Source organism: Lactuca virosa, chromosome 2 (assembly GCF_052849685.1).
Source record: "Lactuca virosa cultivar CGN04683 chromosome 2, Lactuca_virosa_CGN04683_v6, whole genome shotgun sequence".
Lineage (NCBI taxonomy): Eukaryota > Viridiplantae > Streptophyta > Magnoliopsida > Asterales > Asteraceae > Lactuca > Lactuca virosa.
In genome coordinates, this window is record NC_136427.1 from 247,435,137 (window position 1) to 247,441,708 (window position 6,572).

General features: G+C 41.7%; 1 non-coding gene across 1 annotated transcript; it reads left to right on the forward strand.

The window, feature by feature from the left end:
• Positions 1-5,806: 5,806 nt before the first annotated feature.
• On the forward strand, positions 5,807-5,913 carry LOC145161986 (small nucleolar RNA R71). Its single transcript, XR_013738839.1, has one exon. It is a non-coding gene; the product is annotated as a small nucleolar RNA R71 (small nucleolar RNA).
• The last annotated feature ends 659 nt before the right edge of the window (positions 5,914-6,572 follow it).

Here is a 6,572-nt window from a genome sequence, read left to right on the forward strand (position 1 = left end):
TCAACCATGGGATGTCCCCATAACCGCCTCCTCGTGAGCTTTGACCTCTCCTAGACATGGTTCCTGCATAGCAGAGAAACAAGAAAACCACAAGCAAAATACCGAAAAATATTAAAAATGGCAGAATACTGGGCATCAGCAGCATGGACTCGCCGAGTCCACGAACTGCTCGGCGAGTAGGACGAACTGCTCGAGTCCAAAATTTGTTCTGATGAAATTAATCAGCCAAATCCATAAATTATTACAGGGGTTTGCTTCGGAATGTTCCAGGAGCATATGATTGTAAAAAATTACGTCTAAAACGTCCTAATTTGTCAAAAATCAAAACCCTAAAATCCAAGTTTTCCCAAAATTGGGTTTTTCCAGAAATTAAGGGTAATATTTCACCAAAGATCGAAACTTGTAAAGGATTAAGAGCTAAAATTGTTACCTTGTTTGTTGAATTCGCAAAAGAAGAGAAGATTCAAGATGAAGGCTTGAGAGAGTGCACGTCGAGTATGGGGGTGGCGGCTCGTATGAATGGCTGAAAGTGTTTGCAATTTAGGGTAAAAACCCCTCTTTTACAGAATGTAAAATAATTAATTTTTTTTTTCGGGTAATATATGGACTCGTCGAGTAGGCGGACCTACTCGGCGAGTAGATGCCTCATTCAACGATTTTTCGGGTTTTCTGAAATGGACTCGCCGAGTAAACTTAAAGACTCGTCGAGTTTTTCATTCTGTGAAAAATTTTAGTTTGCAAAATAAAATGTATGCCACCCCACACTTGAGCATTGCTTGCCCTCAAGCAATCATTTTAAACACAGAAGAAGATTGATAAAAACAAATCCTAAGCAAAATGAAAATAAAAAAAAACGAAAAAGAGAAGGAAAAGAAAGCAAACTCTAAACGCGGGTTGCCTCCCGGAAGCGCTTCTTTTTAAGGAGTCATTAGCTGGACTCCTTCCCGCTTACGTTTCTGTAATCCCTTCCATCAGCATCCCTTCTTCAAGTTCTTCATTTCTCGGAATTCCTTCTTCATATCTTTTCACCCTATGACCATTGACCTTGAAAGGAGTTCCATCTCTTGATATTAGCTCAATAGCTCCATGTGGAAAGATTTTCTTTACTATAAATGGACCATCCCATCATGTCTTAAGCTTGCCCGGAAATAGTTTGAGCCTTGAATTGAAGAGTAACACCTTTTGTCCCTCTTTAAAGTCTTTATTACCTTTCAATCTTCTATCATGCCAACTCTTGGTCTTTTCTTTGTAAATTAAGAAACTAGTGTAAGCTTCATTCCTAAGCTCTTCCAAGGCATTCATTTGCATTAACCGGTTAGTTCTAAGTTCAGACAAATCAAAGTTGCACACCTTTAATGCCCAATAAGTATTGTGCTCTATTTCAACCGGTAAGTGACAATTTTTTCCATAGACTAGCCTATATGGTGTAGTACCAATAGGTGTCTTAAAAGCTGTTCGGAAAGCCCAAAGTGCATCATCTAATTTTTCCGACCATTCCTTCCGATTACCTCCAACCGATCTCTCTAAAATTCTTTTTAACGCCCTATTTGTTACTTCGGTTTGGCCACTTGTTTGTGGATGATATGATGTTGAGAACCTATGTTGCACCCCATATCTTTTAAATACTTTGGCCAATTGATCATTTGCAAAATGAGAACCCCGATCACTAATGAGAGCTTTAGGAACTCCAAATCTTGAGAATAATTTCTTTAAAAATCCTACCACCACCCGAGCATCATTAGTGGGTAATGCTTGTGCCTCCGCCCACTTAGACATGTAATCAACTGCCACCAAGATATATTTATTTCCTTTAGACATGGGAAAGGGTCCCATGAAGTCAATCCCCCACACATCAAATATTTCACACACTTGGATGCTATGTTGGGGCATTTCATTTTGGGATGATATATTCCCCGCTCTTTGGCATGAGTCACATTCCTTGACATATTGAGCAACATCCTTAAAAATTGTAGGCCAATAGAATCCAATATCAAAAATCTTCTTCGCGTTGTAATGTGCTCCATGATGTCCTCCGGCGGGTCCACTATGGCAGTGTGCTAGAATTTCTTGACTTTCCTTCCCGAATACACATCTTCATATCATTCCATCCGTGCAACTTTGGAAAAGGTATGGCTCGTCCCAAAAGTAGTATTTAATTTCCGAAAAGAATTTCTTCTTTTGTTGGCGAGTCAAATATTTTGGGATGTATTTGGTTGCTAAATAATTTGCTATATCCGCAAACCATGGCACTTCTCCCGCTACTACCAAGATATACTCATCGGGAAAATCATCCCCAATTTTATCTTCTTCTAACTTCTCCAAAAGTAGGTTCTCTAGTCTTGATAAGTGATCGGCAACTACGTTTTCCATCCCCTTTTTATCGCATATTTCGATATCAAACTCTTGTAGAAGTAGAACCCAATGTATCAATCTACGCTTCGCATCTTGTTTGGCAAATAGATACTTCAACGCGGAGTGATCGGTAAAAATGATTGTCTTGGATAAAACTAAGTATGGCCTGAACTTGTCAAAAGTGTATACCACTGCTAACGGCTCCTTCTCGGTAGTAGTGTAGTTCTCTTGGGTAGGATTCAATGTCTTGCTTGCGTAGTAGATTGGTTGAAAATGTTTATCAACCCTTTGCCCTAAAACAACACCCACAACATAATCACTAGCATCACACATTAGCTCGAAAGGAAAATTCCAATTTGGTGCTATCATGATAGGAGTAGTGGTTAAATTTTCCTTTAGCAAATGAAATGCCTCATGAAATTCCTTGGAAAAATCAAATGGGGCGTCCTTCAAGAGTAATTGAGTCAAGGGCCTAGAAATCTTTGAAAAATCTTTAATAAATCGGCGATAAAATCCCGCATGGCCTAGAAAGCTTCTTACTCCCTTGACATTTGTTGGAGGTGGTAAATTGGCTATCGTATCAACCTTTGCTCTATCCACCTCTATCCCCTTCTTAGAGATCTTGTGACCCAACACAATGCCTTCCTTCACCATAAAATGACACTTCTCCCAATTGAGAACAAGGTTGGTCTTCTCACATCTTGATAGCATTAGAGCCAAGTTGGACAAGCAATCTTCAAAAGAGGACCCAAAAACCGAGAAGTCATCCATAAAAACCTCCATAAACTTTTCGATCATATCATGAAAGATAGCCATCATGCACCTTTGGAGAGTAGCTGGTGCATTGCATAACCCAAAAGGCATGCGTCTATATGCAAATGTTCCACTCGGGCATGTAAAAGTGGTCTTCTCTTGGTCTTGTGGGTCGATTGGAATTTGGAAGTACCCCGAAAACCCATCGAGAAAACAATAATAAAGATGACCGGAAAGCCTCTCAAGCATTTGATCGATAAAAGGCAATGGAAAGTGATCCTTGCATGTGGCCTCATTTAGCTTCCTATAGTCGATGCAAACTCGCCACCCGGTTACCGTCCTTGTTGGAATTAATTCGTTGTTTTCATTAGCCACTACCGTCATACCTCCTTTCTTCGGAACCACTTGGACCAGACTCACCCATGGGCTATCGGAGATTGAATAAATGATTCCGGCATCTAATAGTTTCACCACCTCCTTTTTCACAACTTCTTGCATGTTCGGATTGAGTCTTCTTTGGCGTTGTACTTCAGCTTTTAATCCATCTTCTAAGTTGATTTTGTGGGAACAATAGGTCGGACTAATTCCCTTTATGTCGGTTATCTTCCATGCTATAGCACCTTGCCTCTTCTTTAGTACACCCACAAGGCTCTCCTTCTCATGTTCAGCCAAATCAGCAGCTATAATTACAGGTTTTTGCTGGCCATCTTCAAGAAATGCGTACTCCAAGTGATCTGGTAGTGCCTTGAGCTCAGTTTTTGTGTTCTGAATGCTGAACACGTCGAGTCCAGTAAGGGGACTCGTCGAGTCTGGTGTAATATTCGCGACTGTTCGGGGTTCTTTGAATGGACTCATCGGGTCGTTCGAGGCTACTCGGCAAGTCGAGCTTTCTGCACTTCTGATCAGATCGTTATAATCAGCTTCCTCGAGCAGTCTTTCTAATTCCAACAGGTCCCTTTCAGCATCAAACTCTTCTTCAAATGTGACGGTGGACTTGTTTGGCTCATCTTCATTCCAATCTTCCAATAATTCTTCCAACATGTCAATTGAAAATGCCGTGTCGTCACTACTCCTTGCATGCTTCATGGCTTGATCAACTCCAAATGTGACTGATTCATCTCCTACCCGAAGGGTAAGTTTAGAATTTCGCATGTCGACGATAGCACTTGCCGTATTAAGAAAAGGTCTTCTTAATATGACCGGGACTTGGGGATCCGCTTCCATGTCTAATACTATAAAGTCCGCGGGGAATACGAACTTGTCCACTTTCACCAAGAGATCTTCACATATTCCCCTAGGGAATGTAACCGTCTTGTTTCCTAGATGAATTGCCATACGAATGGGCCTTGGCTCTGGAAGATCTAACTTTTTGAAAAATGAGTAAGGCATGAGATTTACACTTGCCCCTGAATCAGCCAATGCGTTAATGGTAGCTAAGTTTCCAAATTGGCAGGGCAATGTTAAGCTTCCTGGATCACCTTTCTTCTTAGGAAGTTTGTTCAGCATAGCAGCTGAACAGTTTTCAATCAGGACCACCTTCTTTACTTCTTCCATCTTTTTCCTATTGGTTAGCAGCTCTTTGAGGAATTTTGCATATTTTGGCATTTGTGCAACCGCTTCTATGAATGGCATATTGATCTGAAGAGCCTTTATGTGTTCCAAAAACTTCTGGTAGTCTACTTCATTTTTTTCTTGTCTGGCTCGAGCCGGAAAGGGAAGTGGAGGCTGATATGGCTTGACCGGAGGCTGGATTTTCTATTCAGCTGGTGGACTCGTCGAGTCCATACCGTCGACTCGGCGAGTCGAGTCGGGAATCTGTGTTTCTGCATGTTCTTCCTTATCCTCTTGTATCAGTGTAGGATCTTCATGCTGAATAGGAGTCAGAGGGGTTATAATCTTCCCACTCCTAGTTGTGACAATGTTTATATGTGCGCCTTTCGGGTTACTTTCGGTATTGCTCGGAAGTCCACTCGGTCTTTTCTCATTCACTTGTTGTGCAAGTTGCCCCAGCTGCTTTTATATGTTGAGTATAGATGCTTGCTGATTCCTAATCAAAGCTTGTTGATCTTTCATCATAAGTTGGTGTTCTCTCATCATATTTTGTTGATCTTTAAGTGTAGCATCGGTATCATTGTGTCGTTTCTCGGATGAGGCTACGAATCTTGTAAGTATGTCTTCCAAATCTGATTTCTTTTCATGTACCAGTTCCTCCTTTTGGTAGAAGCCTCTATCTTTTTGCTTATACTTTTCTTCCCTTGTCTTTTTGTACTCTTCATATGGTACCCATTCTTTCCTTAGTTTTCGCCAATTATCATCAAGCCTATCACCACTTGAATAGCACACTTGTACCTTCCGGTTCCCATTATCATCAAGATCACAATCTTTTGTAAGGTGAGGCCCTCTACAGTTTTCACATCCTACCCTAATAGCATGGATGGATTGGTCCATCTTAGTCATTCTTCGGTCCATGCTTTCCAACTTTGCCATCATTGCTGCCATGTCATCGGTAATGGAATTCACCGCCCCTCGAGTCAAGTCATTCCTTGGGTTATGGTATTCTCTAGAGTGCTTAGAGAATTCTTCAATTAGTTCTTTGATCACCGGGGGTGCCTTCTTTGTGAGGGGTCCTTGCAAGTCAAGGAGCTGCCTAGTTGTTACATTGACTCCATCATAGAAAATGGAGACTTCTTGTTGGCTATTAAGATCATGATGTGGGCAATTCCTTAGTAGACTTTTGTATCTCTCCCATGCCTCATAAAGGGACTCTCCAGCTTGTTGTTCAAAGTTGGCAATAGCTTTCTTCAACTTGGCTATCTTAGAAGGTGGGCAAAACTGGTCGATAAGTTCTTCCTTGATCTTAGCCCATGTAGTGATGGATCCGGGAGGTAGCGACTTGAGCCAATCCTTAGCAGCACCTTTGAATGTAACTGGAAGCATACGAAGCAGCTGGGTTTCGCGAGGCACATTTGGAACATTAAAATAATCAGCTACATCATTGACTTCATCCAAGTGTTTATAGGCATCTTCGTGGTCTTTTCCGTAGAAGGGGATCTCCTTGAGTTGAGCAAGTATGTGGCCCTTAAGCTCAAAAGTGGCAGTCGCGGGAATTGCGGGTTGCACAAGTCCCGGGCCGGTATCATCTCGTATCCTCTTCTTCCATTCGCCCATGGGAACTTCATCGATGTTCGCCATGGTGTTGTCAAAGTCACCTTCTAAATCGCTACCTTCTTCAAATTCGCTTTCTTCCCTTTCGGAGTCGTTCACGAGGTCTTCCTTGATTGGGTCTTCGTTTGCCAAGGAAGAGGTGCTGGATGCTCCTGATTTGCTGCTCTTTTTCTTGCTAAAAACGGATTTGAGATTCTTCAAAGGTGAGTTCTTTGAAGAAGCGGATTCTCCAACGGCTTTTCCTTTGTTCTTCTTTAGAGCGGACTCCGGGTCTTCAAGTGGAGGAACCAAAGACGTATTGG